The following is a 20,831-nucleotide window of genomic DNA, read 5'->3' on the forward strand; positions in this document are numbered from 1 at the left end:
ACATAGTTGCAGTACAAGCTGCGCTACATACCAACAATAACTCTGAATCTAGCAATGCAGCTAACGACGCAAGAAATCGTGTAGGATGCACCTACAAAGAATTCACTGCCTGCAAACCTTTGGAATTTGATGGAACCGAAGGACCAATTGGATTGAAACGGTGGACCGAGAAAGTCGAATCGGTGTTTGCCATAAGTAAGTGTACTGAAGAGGACAAAGTTAAGTACGCTATGCATACCTTCACTGTACTGCGTTAATGTGGTGGAACACCTATCTTGAACAGGTAGGACAAAATGCTGCTTACGCACTACCGTGGTCGGCATTCAAGCAATTGATGAACGAGCAGTACCGTCCTAGAAACGAAGTCAATAAACTCAAGTCAGAACTTAGAGAGTTACGAACACAAGGGTTCGAAGTTACCACATATGAACGACGATTCACAGAGTTGTGCCTATTGTGTCTGGGAGCATTCGAAGATGAAGAAGAGAAGATCGACGCATTTGTAAAAGGGTTACCAGAAAGGATTCAAGAAGATGTGAGTTCACACCAGCTCGCTTCTATACAGAAGGCAAGTCGAATGGCTCATAAACTCATAAATCAGTTTGAGGGAAGAATTAAAGAGCAGGCGGCCGAAGAAGCCAACACGAAACAACTCAAGAGGATGTGGGAGGATAACGGTGAAAAGAGTCACCAGTACAACAACAACAACAATTACAACAACAATCGCAACAACTATCCCAACAACCGCAACAACAATCGCAACAATAACCACAATCCTAACAATAACTACAACAAACATCCCAACAACAACAACTACAACAACCGTTTCAACAACAATAACAATCCCAACAACAACCTCAATATCAACAACGGCAACAAAAACCAAAAACAGCCATGTCATAGGTGTGAAGAAAATCATCAGGGGTTATGCACGATATTTTGCAACAGGTATAAAAGAAATGGTCATAGCGCGATAAAGTGTGAGGTCTACGGACCAAAGTTTAACAGAACTAAAGGAACAAATAATGTCGGAACAAGTAATGTCGAAACGAATAGTGTCGGAGCAAGTAATACCAACGCTGTTTGTTATAAATGTAGAAAATCGGGCCACATTATTAGAAATTGCCCGAATTAGGGAAATACTAATGGGCAGGGCCGTGGAAGAGTTTTCAATATTAATGCGGCAGAAGCACAGGAAGACCCGGAGCTTGTTACGAGTACGTTTCTTATTGACGATAAATCTGCTTATGTTTTATTTGATTCAGGTGCGGATAAAAGCTATATGAGTAGAGAATTTTTTGCTAAATTAAGTTGCCCATTGACACCTTTGGATAGTAAATTTTTACTCGAATTAGCAAACGGTAAATTAATTTCAGCAGATAATATATGTCGGGAGAGAGAAATTAAACTGGGGGATGAAACGTTTAAAATTGATTTAATACCAGTCGAGTTAGGTAGTTTTGATGTAATAATTGGCATGGACTGGTTGAAAAAGGTGAGAGCAGAGACCGTTTGTTACAAAAATGCGATTCGCATTTTGCGTGAAAAAGGAAAACCTTTAATAGTGTACGGAGAAAAGAGCAACGCGAAGTTAAATCTTATTAGTAGTTTGAAGGCGCAAAAACTAATAAGAAAAGGTTGTTACGTCATTCTAGCACACATCGAGGAAGTTAAACCTGAAGAAAAGAACATCAATGATGTTCCTATCGCAAAAGAATTTCCCGATGTATTTCCGAAAGAATTACCGGGACTACATCCGCACTGATCTGTTGAATTTTAGATAGATCTTGTACCAGGAGCTGCACCAATAGCTCGTACTCCATACAGACTTGCACCCAGTGAGATGAAGGAACTCTAAAGCTAGTTACAAGAACTTTTAGAGCGTGATTTCATTCGACCAAGCACATCACCGTGGGGAGCTCCTGTTTTGTTTGTCAAGAAGAAGGATGGTACATTTAGGTTGTGTATCGACTACTGAGAGTTGAACAAACTTACCATTAAGAACCGCTACCCACTACCGAGAATCGACGACTTATTTGATCAACTACAAGGCTCGTCGGTTTATTCGAAGATCGATTTACGTTCCGGGTATCATCAAATGCGGGTGAAGGAGGATGATATTCCGAAGACTGCTTTTAGGACGCGTTACGGTCATTATGAGTTTATGGTTATGCCGTTTGGTTTAACTAACGCACCAGCTGTGTTCATGGACCTCATGAACCGAGTGTGTGGGCCATACCTTGACAAGTTTGTCATTGTTTTCATCGACGACATACTTATTTACTCAAAGAATGACCAAGAGCACGAAGAACATTTGAGAAAAGTGCTAGAGTTGTTAAGAAAGGAAAAACTGTACGCTAAGTTTTTAAAGTGTGCATTTTGTTTGGAAGAAGTTCAATTCCTCGGTCACATAGTGAACAAAGAAGGTATTTAGGTGGATCCAGCAAAGATTGAAATCGTTGAAAAGTGGGAAACCCCAAAAACTCCGAAACACATACGCCAGTTTTTAGGACTAGCTGGTTACTACAGAAGGTTCATCCAAGACTTTTCCAGAATAGCAAAACCCTTAACTGCATTAACGCATAAAAAGAGGAAATTTGAATGGAAGGATGAACAAGAAAAAGTGTTTCAATTGTTGAAGAAAAAGTTAACTACGACACCTATATTGTCATTACCTGAAGGGAATGATGATTTTGTGATATATTGTGATGCCTCAAAGCAAGGTCTCGGTTGTGTATTAATGCAACGAACGAAAGTAATTGCTTATGCATCTAGACAATTGAAGATTCACGAACAGAATTATACGACGCATGATTTGGAATTAGGCGCGGTTGTTTTTGCATTAAAGACTTGGAGGCACTACTTATATGAGGTCAAAAGTATTATATATACCGACCACAAAAGTCTTTAACACATATTTAATCAGAAACAACTGAACATGAGGTAGCGCATGTGGATTGAATTGTTGAATGATTACGACTTTGAGATTCGTTACCACCCAGGGAAGGCAAATGTGGTAGCCGACGCCTTGAGCAGAAAGGACAGAGAACCCATTCATGTAAAATCTATGAATATAATGATTCACACTAACCTTACTACTCAAATAAAGGAGGCGTAACAAGGAGTTTTAAAAGAGGGAAACTTAAAGGATGAAATACCCAAAGGATCGGAGAAACATCTTAATATTCAGGAAGACGGAACCCGGTATAGGGCTGAAAGAATTTGGGTACCAAAATTTGGAGATATGAGAGAAATGGTACTTCGAGAAGCTCATAAAACCATATACTCAATACATCTTGGAATGGGGAAGATGTAAAAGGATCTCAAGAAACATTTTTGGTGGCCAGGTATGAAAGCCGGCGTTGCTAAATACGTAGGAGAATGTTTGACGTGTTCTAAGGTCAAAGCTGAGCATCAGAAACCATCAGGTCTACTTCAACAACCCAAAATCCCAGAATGGAAATGGGAAAACATTACCATGGATTTCATCACTAAATTACCAAAGACTGCAAGTGGTTTTGATACAATTTAGGTAATAGTTGATCGTCTCACCAAATCAGCACACTTCCTGCCAATAAGAGAAGATGACAAGATGGAGAAGTTAGCACGACTATATTTGAAGGAAGTCGTCTCTAGACATGGAATACCAATCTCTATTATCTCTGATAGGGATGGCAGGTTTATTTCAAGATTCTGGCAGACATTACAGTAAGCATTAGGAACTCGTCTAGACATGAGTACTGCCTATCATCCACAGACTGATGGGCAGAGTGAAAGGATGATACAAATACTTGAAGACATGCTACGAGCATGTGTTATTAATTTCGGAAATAGTTGGTATCGACATCTACCGTTAGCAGAATTTTCCTACAACAACAGCTACCATTCAAGCATTGAGATGGCGCCGTTTGAAGCACTTTATGGTAGAAAGTGCAGGTCTCCAATTTGTTGGAGTGAAGTGGGGGATAGACAGATTACGGGTCCGGAGATAATACAAGAAACTACCGAGAAGATTATCCAAATTCAACAACGGTTGAAAATCGCCCAAAGTCGACAAAAGAGCTACGCCGACATTAAAAGAAAAGATATAGAATTTGAAATTGGAGAGATGGTCATGCTTAAGGTTGCACCTTGGAAAGGCGTTGTTCGATTTGGTAAACGAGGGAAATTAAATCCAAGGTATATTGGACCATTCAAGATTATTGATCGTGTCAGACCAGTAGTTTACCGACTTGAGTTACCTCAGCAACTCGCAGCTGTATATAACACTTTCCACGTCTCGAATTTGAAAAAATGTTTTGCTAAAGAAGATCTCACTATTCCGTTAGACGAAATTCAAATCAACGAAAAACTTCAATTCATCGAGGAACCCGTCGAAATAATGGATCGTGAGGTTAAAAGACTTAAGCAAAACAAGATACCAATTATTAAGGTTCGATGGAGTGCTCGTAGAGGACCCGAGTTCACCTGGGAATGAGAAGATTAGATGAAGAATAAATACCCGCACTTATTTCCAGAAGATACGACAACACCTCCAACTGCTTAAAATTTCGGGACGAAATTTATTTAACGGGTAGATACTGCTGTGACCCGAACTTTTCCATGTTTATATATATTAAATGAAATTGATTTTTACATGATTAAATGTTTCCAACATGTTAAGCAATCAAACTTGTTAAGACTTGATTATTTGAAATGAGTTTCATGTAGACAATTGACCACCCAAGTTGACCGGCGATTCACGAACGTTAAAACTCGTAAAAATGAAATGACGATATATATATGGATATACATATAGTTAACATGAGATTATGATAAGTGAGTATCTCCATAAGCATATTAACAATGAGTTATATACATAAAAACAAGACTACTAACTTAAGGATTTCGAAACGAGACATATATGTAACGATTATCGTTGTAACGATATTTAAAAGTATATATATCATATTAAGATATATTAATATATCATAATATCATGATAAGATAATAATTTAACATCTCATTAGATATAATAAACAATGGGTTAACAACATTAAATGAGATTGTTAACTTAAAGGTTTCAAAACAACACTTACATGTAACGACTAACGATGACTTAACGACTCAGTTAAAATGTATATACATGTAGTGTATTTAGATGTATTAATATACTTTTGTAAGACTTCAAGACATATATCAAAACACTAATACTTAACGAAAATGGGTACAGTTACATTCCCATTCTTTTTTCATCAAGAATTCTAGTCGTATTCATACTCGTATTATACACAGCTTCTATACGTACTTACTGTGGGTATATACTAATAGGAACTAGCATGGGATTTCACTCTGGATTATGTCATGTATGACTAATCAATTTTAACTTCTACCATCAACTAGTCAACTAACTAGAACTCCTTTTAACCCCACTCACCACTCACCACTTACCACTCATCATTCACTCCATTTCACTTCCAATTCTCTTTCTAATTCTCTCTCAACACACACACACACTCACACACTTATAAATGAAGTTTTCCAGTAGGTAATCATCATCTTCATCAAAAATTACTTCAAGAATCAAGCTATAATCATCTTAGGAAGAACACTTCAAGAACACTTCGAAAATCCTTTCAAGTTTACTAGTTTACATCCAAGATTTCTAATCCATTCCAAGTAATCATCTAAGATCAAGAAACCTTTGTTATTTACAGCAGGTTATCTTTCTTATTCAAGGTAATAATCATATTCAAACTTTGATTCAATTTCTATAACTATAAACTATCTTAATTCGAGTAAAAATCTTACTTGAACTTGTTTTTGTGTCATGATCATACTTCAAGAACTTTCAAGCCATCCAAGATCCTTTGAAGCTAGATCATTTCTTGTCACTTCCTGTAGGTTTACCTACTAAACTTAAGGTAGTAATGATGTTCATAACATCATTCGATTCATACATATAAAACCATCTTATTCGAAGATTTAAACTTGTAATCACTAGAATATAGTTTAGTTAATTCTAAACTTGTTCGCAAATAAAGTTAATCCTTCTAACTTGACTTTTAAAATCAACTAAACACATGTTCTATATCTATATGATGTTCTAACTTAATGATTTAAAACCTGGAAACACGAAAAACACCGTAAAACCGGACATACGCCGTCGTAGTAACACCGCGGGCTGTTTTGGGTTTGATAATTAAAAACTATGATAAACTTTGATTTAAAAGTTTTTCTTCTGAGAAGATAATTTTTCTTATGAACATGAATCTATATCCAAAAATCATGGTTAAACTCAAAGTGGAAGTATGTTTTTCAAAATGGTCATCAAGACGTCGTTCTTTCGACTGAAATGACTAGCTCTTACAAAAATGACTTGTAACTTATATTTCTGACTATAAACCTATACTTTTTCTGTATAGATTCATAAAATAGATTTCAATATGAAACCATAGCAATTTTATTCACTCAAAACGGATATAAAACGAAGAAGTTATGGGTAAAACAAGATTGGATATTTTTTGATTGTTGTAGCTACGGGAAATATTGTAACAATTCTATACAAATCATAACTTAACAAACGTATATTGTATTATTCATGTATTCTAATATATATTATGTAATCTTGGGATACCATATACACGTATACAATGTTTTGACATATCATATCGACCCATCTAAATAATATATTTTGGAACAATCATAGACACTCTATATGCAGTAATGTTGTAGTTAACTATACAGGGTTGAGGTTGATTCTAAAATAATATATATAGTTTGAGTTGTGATCTAGCCTGAGGCTTGTATACACTGGGTCATGGATTGATCCAAGATAATTTATATTTATTTCTGTACATCTCACTACGGACAACTAGTTGTAGGTTATTAACGAGGACAGCTGACTTAATAAGCTTAAAACATTATAACGTATTAAAAAAAGTTGTAAATATATTTTGAGCATACTTTGATATATATGTACATATTTGTATAGGTTCGTGAATCGACCAGTGGCCAAGTCTTACTTCCCGACGAAGTAAAAATCTGTGAAAGTGAGTTATATTCCCACTTTTAAAATCTAATATTTTGGGATGAGAATACATGCAGTTTTATAAATGTTTTACGAAATAGACACAAGTAAATGAAACTACATTATATGGTTGAATGATCGAAGCCGAATATGCCCCTTTTGCTTGGTAACCTATGAATTAGTAAACCGATCTACTAATTGACGCGAATCCTAAAGATAGATCAATTGGGACTAACGAACCCCATCCAAAGTACTGGATGCTTTAGTACTTCGAATTCATTTATATCATGTCCGAAGGATTTCCCAGAATGATAGGGGATATTCTTATATGCATCTTGTTAATGTCGGTTACCAGGTGTTCACCATATGAATGATTTTTATCTCTATGTATGGGATGTATATTGAAAATGAAATTTTGTGGTCTATTATTGCGATTTGATAAATATATAGGTTAAACCTATAACTCACCAACATTTTTGTTGACGTTTTAAGCATGTTTATTCTCAGGTGATTATTAAGAGCTTCCGCTGTTACATACTAAAATAAGGACAAGATTTGGAGTCCATGCTTGTATGATATTTTGTAAAAACTGCATTCAAGAAATTTATTTTTGATGTAACATATTCTTATTGTAAACTATTATGTAATGGTCGTGTGTAAACAGTATATTTTAGATTATCATTATTTGATAATCTACGTAATGCTTTTTAAACCTTTATCGATAAAATAAAGGTTATGCTTGTTTTAAAAAATGAATGCAGTCTTTGAAAAACGTCTCATATAGAGGTCAAAACCTCGCGACGAAATCAATTAATATGGAACGTTTATAATCAATATGAATGGGACATTTCAACAAGAAGTCGCGGGTTCGAGCCTAGGCAGGGGCATTTAATTTTTTTTTTAAAGCTTGTTTCATTAAGGTAGCACTTCTATTATTTTGTTTATTATTATTATTATTATTATTATTATTATTATTATTATTATTATTATTATTATTATTATTATTATTATTATTATTATTATTATTATTATTATTATTATTATTATTATTATTATTATTATTATTATTATTATTATTATTAATATTATTATTATTAATATTATTGTTATTGTTATTGTTATTATTATTAGTATTATAACAATTATTATCATTATTAGTATTACTAATACAAGCATTAAGTATCATTTATTATTATTATTATGATTAGGGTTACAATTATGATGATTATTATTATTATTATCATAAGCATTAGTAAGTATTATTATTAGTAGTATATTAATATTATTATTAGTATTATCATAAAAATTATCATTTTTCAAATTACTATTAACAAAAGTATTTTTATTAAAGTTATCATTTTAAGTATTATCATTCTTATTATCATTATTAACATTATTATTATTATTATTATTATTATTATCATTATTAGTATTATTATTATTATTATTATTATTATTATTATTATTATTATTATTATTATTATTATTATTATTATTATTATTATTATTATTATTATTATTATTATTTTCATTATTAGTATTATTTTTATATAACAAATTATTGATTTACAATATAATGCTATATATATATATATATATATATATATATATATATATATATATATATATATATATATATATATATATATATATATATATATATATATATTAATATAACCATATGTATAAATATTAATATACAAAGTAAATATATATATAAACTTTAAAATAACAAATATATTACTAAATTAAATAAATAATATATATAAACTAGTTTGATTAATATTACATGTTCATTATATGTGTTAATATATATATATATATAAATGATATAGGTTCGTGAATTCGAGGCCAACCTTGCACTTGTTTCAATGCCGTCATATGCGTAATTACTACGAAATACAGTATCGTAAGTTTCAATACTCCCTTTTTAAATGCTTTTGCAATATATATTTTTGGGACTGAGAATACATGCGCTACTTTTATAAATGTTTGATGAAATAGACACAAGTACTTAAAAACATTCTACGATTGAGTTACGAGTACACCGGATATCACCCCTTTATAGTCTGGTAATCTAAGAATTAGGGAACAGACCCCATAATTGACGCGAATCCTAAAGATAGATCTATGGGCCTTGACAAGCCCCAGTCAAAGAATTTGAACTGCTTTAGTACTTCGATTTTAGTATACAACCGCCAGCTTAAAAAGATATGGACCTGTTTGTGAGGTGTACACAACCGTCATATTTAAAAGAGTGGCCTGTTTGTATGTTGTTTGCATGCAGTTTGTGAAATGCCTGTATGCGGGAGATATTCTAGATGCATTTTGTTAATGTCGATTACCAGGTGTTTAATTTCGTATGAATGATTTTTACAGCAGTGAGCAGACCTGCACATATTGTTTTCGAAATATGAGTATCTTGTGGTATATAAAAATGATGGAAATAAATATTGATTATGATAAACTAATGAACTCACCAACCTTTTGGTTGACACTTTAAGCATATTTATTCTCAGGTATGAAAGAAATCTTCCACTGTGCATTTGCTCATTTTAGAGATATTACTTGGAGTCATTCATGACATATTTCAAAAGACGTTGCATTTGAGTCGTTAAGTTCATCAATATTATAATTAAGTCAATTATAGTTGGATATATCATGAAATGGTATGCATGCCGTCAACTTTCGATGTAATGAAAGTTTATCTTTTAAAAAACGAATGCAATATTTGTAAAATGTATCATATAGAGGTCAAATACCTCTCAATGTAACCATATGTTATTGTATTCGTCCTTATGGATTAGGACGGGTTATGACAGGTATTAATGGTGTCACATAGTCGTTTTGTGACCATAGTTGTGAGGCATAGCCGTATTGTCCACATTGATAATTGTGAGGCATAGCCATTTTGTCTACATTGATAATTGTGCACATAGCCGTTTTGTGCATATGGTGTGAGTATTAGCTCGTCTATACTCATACAATGATTAAGTGATGCCATAGCCGTTTTGGAACAATTGGGGGTGAAGTCATGGCCTTTTTTGGAACACCTCGGGGTTAGCATACCATGGCCGTTTTGGGCGCTAACGGTTGTTATGAACATCGATGACTCGATCACGAAGTCATTCCCTTGCGAATATTGGTTAACCATGGTTTAAGATTGTTGATGATAACATTTCATTATTATTATGATTATTTATGCTATTAATGTTGCTAGTTGTACGAATTGATGATACTAGCCTTTGTTATGAGATGATATGCGATTGTATACGTTATATGATGTCGTGGATGCGAGTAGGTAAGATGTATATGCATGTATATATTTATTCTACTAACTAAGCGTTAGCTTACACTCTCGTTGTTTACCTTTTTATGATCCGGCGTGGATAAGGGTAAAGGTATTCATTTGGATTAGTAGTGGCTCTCGGGGGTTTAACTTTTGGAAGTTCGGCCAAGATTTGGGTAGTTTACCCCCAAACACCATGCTCTAGGTGTCGTTTGGAATTTAAACTCTTATGGTCGAAACTTGTATTTTTGAACGAAATTCATAAGACGGGTCGTTGTGGGCCCGGTGTTGTAAAACTCATTTTGATTGTGGAAATATCTTAGTTTTACTTATATTGATGTATTGTGAAAGTCGTTTCGTTTAAAAGTGTCGGGAAGCGGGCTTTCCGCTTGAGTAAGTTGGACCACTTGGTTAGAAATTTGTAGTTCAATTGGACGTCGTCCAGATCCTTGGACGTCGTCCTGGTCTTCATTACTGGACGCCGTTTAGATAACCAGACGCCATCCAGATACACTGGAACAGAATTTTTTTTACGTGTTTTTGGTTAAACGATGTTGGGTCGTTACATGAGTCTCGTGTGGTGCGGATTCACAATGACAAGTATAGATGCGGTCATTCTATTGGGATAGTGACTCTCGTGTGGTGCGGATTCACTAGGGAGCGTGTATGTTCGGCCAGTCCCGATTGTTGTTGCGGTGGAGGTAGTGAGTCGCGTGTGGTGCGGATTCACTAAGGCGCGTGTAGTTTCGGCCAACCTTCATGTTGTTAGAGTTGCGAACTATTGGTTGTTTTATACACCAGTGGTTCGGTCGTGAGGACCACCTTTGGTGTGATTAGTGATGCGATAGCCTTGTTTCGCTCACATGATTGTTGAGGGTGTGACAATGGTCGTTTTTGTACACCTTGGGTTTAGCGTTGCCATAGTCGTTTGGGATGCTAGCAGATTTAGTCGTTTGCTTACGATTTTATGATAGTTGCGTATTGGTCGTGTTGCGCACTACAAGGGATGTTAAGTGGTAAGTGTTATCCGTAAGGATTCGTTTTTATTCGGTCTTCATCATTTTGGTTGTTGACCTTATGTTGGGACGTAGTTGCTATCAGCATTTTACTTGGTAAGGGTACGCTAAGGGATTCATATCTCGGTAAGAGATTGGTTAAGTTCTTCCCGATGTGAGGGGTTGAGCAAGTTTTTAGTGCTCGGATTCGCGGAGTGATAAATCGCGGGTGACGATTTAGTTGTTAAAGGTGATTCATTGAGAAGAATTGCCTAGAGAAGTTGGAGGAAAACATGTTTGAGGACCGTTGAGGGTGGGTCCTGTTCGTTAAGTGATGGAGATCATGAGGACGTGATCCAATTTAAGTGGAGGAGAGTTGTAAGACCCTGTTTCCTGTTTTAGTCCAATGGGATGCCGTTTCAAATCCTTGAAGCCGTCCTGCCCTTTGAAACAGGACGTCGTCCCAATTGCTGGACGCCGTCCAAATGAACAGACGGGCAGCTGTTAGTTTTGTTTTAAAAAGGGATATTTTGGTCAAATCACTTGGGTGTCAGGTTGGAGCCCTCAAAACTGACCTAGATCCCATTTGTGGATCACATTTCACCCACACAAACACTCTCATCCATTTCTAGAGAGAGAGGAAGAGTTTAGAGAGAGAGAGAGAGATGGAGCTTGATTTGGAGAAGAAGGAGTCGGATCCTCACCAAAGCTCGAGTGTTAAAGTTGTTCACCTCGCTCCTAGCTACGTTTTGGTTGTTGTGGTAAGTTCTAACACCGAATTTCATTGTTTGATTTGATATTCGAAGTTAAGGTTTGAACTTGATTTGTTGGAAAACCCATTTAAACACATGAAGTGATTTTAAAGATGCTAGTAATCGGGTTTTATAGGGTCATTGGCAGATTTTGGGTTGGTTGATGTTTTGGTCAAGTTTAAGACTTGCAAAATGGATTTAATCACTAAGTTTAGTGATTATAGAGGTGTTGAAACCCATTTGGGTGTATTTGGTTGACTAATTTTAAAATGAGTCAAAATTAGGGTTTATGGGTCAAATTGGGTAAGATGAGTGTTCAACACTTATGATTTGGTCTAATTGGCGTATTAGGACCATTCTCACTTGTGTTAGTAATTATTGGTTAGTATGGGCGCGCTTTGTGCTTGGAAGTGCATTTGGGTCGGAATTTTACTAGTTGTCAATATGGGTTGTTTGTAATCCACCCTAATTGTGTTGTTTGTTATGTGATAAATGGAATAGGTACGTTCATTGGCGATTTGCGGATTTTAGTTTGTGCATCCATCAGGACTTCAAGGTGAGTGTCAATATACTATGTACATATGTATGTATAGGATGGGTGCGGGTTGGGTGAAGTGAACATCGGTTATAGAGCTCACTTCACATATAGGTGGATTTGATGGACTTGTGCAATAGGTCCAATTGGCACGGTTGTGCATTTTGGTTGACCACCTTTGGCGAGGTGCACATTTTGTCTGTACGTTATCACATGGGCTTGTGATTTGGATAACCCCGATGATGTGGATTTATATAATCCCGACGGTGTGGGTATAGTATTTGAGTTGCAGTTGAGTAACCCCGATGGTGTGGATTTTTATAATCCCTGGACCGTGGGTTTTTGATTTGGGAGGTGAATCACGTGTGGTGCGGATTCACGATGACGCGTGTAGATTCGGTCATCTTATTGAGGTAGTGGTCACGTGTGGTGCGGATTCACTAAGGCTCGTGTAGTTTCGGCCAATCTTCATTTGGTATTTGGTATTTCACATTTGGTTTTGGGTTAAGGGATTAACCTTGGGTGGTTTACGCTATGTTATATATATATATATATATATATATATATATATATATATATATATATATATATATATATATATATATATATATATATATTGTCGTATTGTTGTGATGTAGCTAACCCTCCGGGTGTAGCTTGATGGCGTTGTACATATCGTTGTTGGTGTACTTTCATTGTTGATTTATTAGCTCAATGTTTAGCGATCGTACGGTATGCTTAGATTAGTTTGCCTTTATGCATGGACTCCGGTATGTGCTATTTTATTATTCGTGTGGCTTGTCCATTTTATGCATATTTATGTATGTAGTATATTCTCACTCACTAAGCATTAGCTTACCCTCTCGTTGCTTACATTTTTATAGATTTGCGTGGAGGTGGTGGCTCGGGTAAGCGTGGGGAATAGTGGACTTGCGTAGTTTGCTTTAGAAGACGTGCTTTTGGATTTGACTATGATTGGGTAGCGTATCCCCAATCACCATGCTCGGTCTTTGTTTAGTGTTAAACTAAAATTGGTCGAAATGGTCACTTTGTCATAATTTGGGTCGAGGTGGGTCCGGTGTTGTCAAACTCGTTTTTATTGTGAGAATCTCTTAGTTTTACTTATTGTAAGTGTTATGATAATTGGTTTCGTTAAAAAGTGACGGGAAGCGGGATTTTCGTTCGCTTGACTTGGACTTTCGGGACAGCTCCTGACAGTTCATTTGGACGCCGTCCCATCATGTTGGACACCCTCCTTCCCTTCACAACTGGACGTCGTCCAGATAACTGGACGCCGTCCAGATGAACTGAGTTAATTTTTTTTTTAGTCATGATTTTTGGTAAAATGAAGTTGGGTCGTTACACTACAAAATCTACTAAATAGTTATTAATATATATAAATTTATCATATATTAATTAATGTCCAAAGTTGGTGAAAACAAACTTGTTTTTAATTAATTTTTTCAACAAATATTGGATAGCTTAAGAACAAACATGTCATAACGGTGTAGCTAACAATATAAATATGTTTAGGCAATAAGAAAAAATAGCAACTAATTATACTAACTCAAGAGAAGTAAAGTTTTATCTCTTGGCAAAAAAGCTAATAAAGTACCTAGTATATTGGATATGAACAACACTTTGTAATTAGATGTTCCATCAGCATGTTTGACAAGATAAATTACAAAAAGTGCAAAAAATCTGTCAAAATAATCGTATGTAAACTTCATTTGCTTATATAAAGTTAAAAAACGCTAATTATAAGCATAGAAGTAGCACATGTTAAGCTGAAATTAACGTTTTTAAACTTTGATTCTCTTATTAATGATATGTGTATAATCCACTTGGCATTAGATGCTGTTAATATGGAGCTGATGAGAAGCTAATATAAACTCTCTTTTATATAAATAAACTAGTGACATTACCCGTGGAATTACAGGTTTGTTTAAACGAAATAGTTTAATGATATGTTTTATGTATTAAGTAAACGTAAATGCTAAAGTTATTTAGTTTAATGACCCGTGGAACCACAGAGTTCGACTAAGAAACTCGTCAGCTGCACATTTCATCAAACACCTAAAATGCATATTAAACAATCCACATCCAATCATAAGAGATAATATTGGTTATCATTTTATTTTAAAAAAAATAAATTTAAATAGAAATTTAAATTTAATATTAACTATAGATATTACACACAACAATTATACTTAATTAATTATTAATAAGATTTAATAATAATAATAATTAATTATAAGATTTAATTTTAATTTAAAATTATTTAGATTAATGACATTACCCACCATGCTTAGATTTTTTTCTTTTTAATTTTTTCTTAACAAATGAATTAGCCTAATAATGACATCATCATTATAGAATTTTAATATTAACTATAGATAATTGATGTTAAAGCAGAGGGGTACAAAATAGTTATATTTTTATTGCGAAATACTATTAAATACGATACAATTTTACACAACTTATTTATTTATTATTATAGAGTGGATATACCTAAACCTTGCTACTACACTATAGTCAATGTACCTAATCGTACAGTAGTGTAGTTTTTAGTAAGTCCGGTTCGTCCACAGGGAACTAGCCAAGTTTAACGCTATATTTTAAAACTATATATAAATAAATAAATATATATATATATATATATATATATATATATATATATATATATATATATATATATATATATATATATATATATATATAAGTAGTATTATTATTATTATAAAATGGGGGTTTTTACCGTTTAATGACCGGTTTGTCGATTTTATGTCTTAAGTCACAATTAAAACCTAATGTAAAATATTAAATATAAATACAACTTAATTTAAAGCGTAAAATAAATAACGATAATAAAATTGCGATAAATAAAAATGAGAAAAATAAAATGACAGTAAATAAAAGTGCGATAAGATATAAAATAAAGGAATTATGCTTATTTAAACTTCCGTAATCATGATGTTTGACATGTTGATTTTAATTTATTACAATGGGTTAATTGTCATTTGTCCTGGATTATTCGATATGTCCATCTGATTTTTGTCCATAACAGTCCATCAGTCATAAATATAAATTGCGAGTGTCCTAGTCAAATTATCCTTATACCCGAAGTCAAATATTCCAACTAATTGGGGACTTAAACTGTAACAAGGTCTTAATACTTTATTTAATAATTACACCAGGATATCGACTGCGTGTAAAACAAGGTTTTAATACTTTGTTAACAATTACGCCAAGTGTCCTCATACATAATTCACCCCTGTTTTAATGAGTCCATTGACTATTAATCCATCCCCGTGTCTGGTTAAATGAACGATTATTAGTATTTATAAATATCCCGCCCATCGTGTCCGATCGAGTGTATATGGTTATTTATATATAAGTCAAATTGTAAATCTCTATATTAAATTAACGAACTATCATTCAGTCAAACAAATATAAAGTCCATTAATAGCCCATAGTCCAATTTCTACAAGTGTCGATCTTTTGTCCAAACCCCAATTATGGTCCAAAGCCCAATTACCCCGTCTTTAATATTTAGCCCAACATTATGATCACTTCGATTTAAATAAGCATAATAATAACTTAGCTACGAGACATTAATTTAAAAAGGTTGAACGTAACTTACAATGATTAAAAATAGCGTAGCGTTACACGGACAGAATTTCGACTTACACACTTACAACATTCGCTAAAATAAGCTTATTATTATTAATCTTAAATTAAAATTAAAATTATAAATATAAATATATATATATATATATATATATATATATATATATATATATATATATATATATATATATATATATATATATATATATATATATTTATGAGAGAGAGATTGATAAAGGAGTACATAAACTCGGCAGAAAACGTTGCCTTTTATAGAATGTGGCCAGCTACAGTACACCATGCGATCGCATGGCTTTTGTGCTTCCTGGCCATGCGATCGCATGGCCCCCTGGGACAGCTCACATTCGCTTGTTTTCTTGTTGCCGACGGTTTTATTAAATATATATAATATATATATAATTTTAAGAATTATTTATATATTATATTATATTTATGTGCATAGTTGGCTTGTAATTTTCGCTCCGTTGCGTCGCGTGTTGAAAGTAGGTTCATGTCCCGGTTTCGGATTTTCGAACGTCCTTTCGTACTATTTAATGTCACTTTGCGTTTTGCGACTTGTACTCTTGTGATTTTTAGACGTTTCTCATCAATAATTTGAACCACTTTGATTGTACTTTGTACTTTTTAGCTTTTTGGTCGTTTGCATTTTCAAATCGTCGAATCTGTCTTTTGTCTTCACCTTTTATTATTTAAACGGATATCACTTGTAAATAGAACAATTGCAACTAAAAGCTTGTCTTTCTTGAGGGATAATGATATGAAATATATGTTCGTTTTTAGCATTATCAAATATTCCCACACTTGAGCATTGCTTGTCTTCAAGCAATATAGAACTTGAATACAACTTTACTAGAATCACTTCTTTATTCTTCACACTTTGTACATCAGTGATTTCGATTTGGCGATATGAACAATGATAGTAACGTTGTGGTTTACAGTCCCACATGACTATGAAAATTTAGATCCTTTGGAAATTGGATCTTTATGAAAACATTTGATCTTTTGAAAATTCAATCTAGCTTTTACCCTAGATAAGTTTTCCGAAATAACCCTTCACCGGTGTTTGCAAATTGTTTTTTGGGGTTTTGTGGGTTTCAGATTTGAAAATTTTAGCTCAAAACTTGCAGTTTTGTGTCACCCACTTTCTAACCTTGTATTGGGAAAGCAACACGTCCAGTATACTTGCTCCTTATTACCTTTCAGTAAACTATCGTCCGGTTGTAAAGGAAAGCGTTGAACAAGCAACTGTTAAGGCAATGTCCCGTGACATGCTTTTGATTATGGTCTATATCGTGTTTGATGCAATTACTATCCTTTGTAGGAGCAATAGTAAAGATCATCCTATAGTTTTTCGATCTGGCACAAGGTCCTGTCTTCGACCATGCTATGAAACCACCGTTCTTACGGTTGACACCCGATTTGGTTCAGGTGACCTAATGAATTCCAGGTGAATTCCTAGGATTTTACGTTCAATGGTAATGAACGCATTAAAAATGGGTTTTCAGAAAACAAATCGGTTTGTAATTTGATCAAAATATTTTCTCGTTCAAGCTCGAGTTTAGATATCATCGAATTCCATGAGTTTGAATTCTCAATCTTTAAGGTCAATTTCAAGGATTGAGTAATATCAGTCTTAAAAGCTGATTTTTGATCTGTAAGGAGATTATCCTTCCTGGGGATCTGATTCATTAGTCTTATAAGGTAATTTGCACGGTGCTGAAATGTCCCGTTCTTATTGATTAAAAACGTTCCATATTAATTGATTTCGGTGCGAGGTTTTGACCTCTATATGAGACGTTTTTCAAAGACTGCCTTCATTTTTAAAACAAACCATAACCTTTATTTCATAAATAAAGGTTTATAAAGCTTTACGTAGATTATCAAATAATGATAATCTAAAATATCCTGTTTACACACGACCATTACATAATGGTTTACAATACAAATATATTACATCGAAATCAGTTTCTTGAATGCAGTTTTTACACAATATCATACAAACATGGACTCCAAATCTTGTCCTTATTTTAGTATGCAATAGCGGAAGCTCTTAGTATTCACCTGAGAATAAACATGCTTTAAACGTCAACAAAAATGTTGGTGAGTTATAGGTTTAACCTATATATATCAAATCGTAACAATAGACCACAAGATTTCATATTTCAATACACATCCCATACATAGAGATAAAAATCATTCATATGGTGAACACCTGGTAACCGACATTAAAAAGATGCATATATAAGAATATCCCCATCATTCCGGGAAACCCTTCGGATATGATATAAATTTCGAAGTACTAAAGCATCCGGTACTTTGGATGGGGTTTGTTAGGCCCAATAGATCTATCTTTAGGATTTGCGTCAATTAGGGTGTATGTTCCCTAATTCTTAGATTACCAGACTTAATAAAAAGGGGCATATTCGATTATGATAATTCAACCATAGAATGTAGTTTCATGTACTTGTGTCTATTTTGTAAATCATTTATAAAACCTGCATGTATTCTCATCCCAAAAATATTAGATTTTAAAAGTGGGACTATAACTCACTTTCACAGATTTTTACTTCGTCGGGAAGTAAGACTTGGCCACTGGTTGATTCACGAACCTATAACAATATATACATATATATCAAAGTATGTTCAAAATATATTTACAACACTTTTAATATATTTTGATGTTTTAAGTTTATTAAGTCAGCTGTCCTCGTTAGTAACCTACAACTAGTTGTCCACAGTTAGATGTACAAAAATAAATCGATAAATATTATCTTGAATCAATCCACGACCCAGTGTATACGTATCTCAGTATTGATCACAACTCAAACTATATATATTTTGGAATCAACCTCAACCCTGTATAGCTAACTCCAACATTCACATATAGAGTGTCTATGGTTGTTCTGAAATATATATAGATGTGTCGACATGATAGGTCAAAATATTGTATACATGTCTATGGTATCTCAAGATTACATAATATACAATACAAGTTGATTAAGTTATGGTTGGAATAGATTTGTTACAAATTTTCACGTAGTTAAAATGAGAAAAATTATCCAATCTTGTTTTACCCATAACTTCTTCATTTTAAATCCGTTTTGAGTGAATCAAATTGCTATGGTTTCATATTGAACTATATTTTATGAATATAAACAGTAAAAGTATAGGTTTATAGTTAGAAAAATAAGTTACAAGTCATTTTTGTAAAGGTAGTCATTTCAGTCGAAAGAACGACGTCTAGATGACCATTTTAGAAAACATACTTCCACTTTGAGTTTAACCATAATTTTTGGATATATTTTCATGTTCATAATAAAAATCATTTTCCCAGAATAATAACTTTTAAATCAAAGTTTATCATAGTTTTTAATTAACTAACCCAAAACAGCCCGCGGTGTTACTACGACGGCGTAAATCCGGTTTTACGGTGTTTTTCATGTTTCCAGGTTTTAAATCATTAAGTTAGCATATAATACAGATATAGAACATGTGTTTAGTTGATTTTAAAAGTCAAGTTAGAAGGATTAACTTTTATTTGCGAACAAGTTTAGAATTAACTAAACTATGTTCTAGTGATTACAAGTTTAAAACTTCGAATAAGATAGCATTATATGTATGAATCGAATGATGTTATGAACATCATTACTACCTCAAATTCCTTGGATAAACCTACTGGAAATGAGAAAAATAGATCTAGCTTCAAAGGATCCTTGGATGGCTTGAAAGTTCTTGAAGCAGAATCATGACACGAAAACAATTTCAAGTAAGATTTCCACTCGAAATAAGATTGTTATAGTTATAGAAATTGAATTAAAGTTTGAATATGATTATTACCTTGTATTAGAAAGATAACCTACTGTAAGTAACAAAGGTTTCTTGATCTTGGATGATTACTTGGAATGGATTTAGAAAAGTTGGAAGTAAACTTGCAATCTTGGAAGTATTCTTGATTTTATGAAACTAGAACTTTTGGAATTTATGAAGAACACTTAGAACTTGAAGATAGAACTTGAGAGAGATCAATTAGATGAAGAAAATTGAAGAATGAAAATGTTTGTAGGTGTTTTTGGTCGTTGGTGTATGGATTAGATATAAAGGATATGTAATTTTGTTTTCATGTAAATAAGTCATGAATGATTACTCATATTTTTATAATTTTATGAGATATTTCATGCTAGTTGCCAAATGATGGTTCCCACATATGTTAGGTGACTCACATGGGCTGCTAAGAGCTGATCATTGGAGTGTATATACCAAAAGTACATACATCTAAAAGTTGTGTATTGTACGAGTACGAATACGGGTGCATACGAGTAGAATTGTTGATGAAACTGACGAGGATGTAATTGTAAGAATTTTTGTTAAGTAGAAGTATTTTGATAAGTGTCTTGAATTCTTTCAAAAGTGTATGAATACATATTAAAACACTACATGTATATACATTTTAACTGAGTCGTTAAGTCATCGTTAGTCGTTACATGTAAATGTTGTTTTGAAACCTTTAGGTTAACGATCTTGTTGAATGTTGTTAACCCATTGTTTATTATAACAAATGAGATGTTAAATTGTTATATTATCATGATATTATGATATATAA

The sequence above is a fragment of the Rutidosis leptorrhynchoides genome, chromosome 9 (assembly GCF_046630445.1).
Source record: "Rutidosis leptorrhynchoides isolate AG116_Rl617_1_P2 chromosome 9, CSIRO_AGI_Rlap_v1, whole genome shotgun sequence".
In the NCBI taxonomy this organism is placed as follows: Eukaryota; Viridiplantae; Streptophyta; class Magnoliopsida; order Asterales; family Asteraceae; genus Rutidosis; species Rutidosis leptorrhynchoides.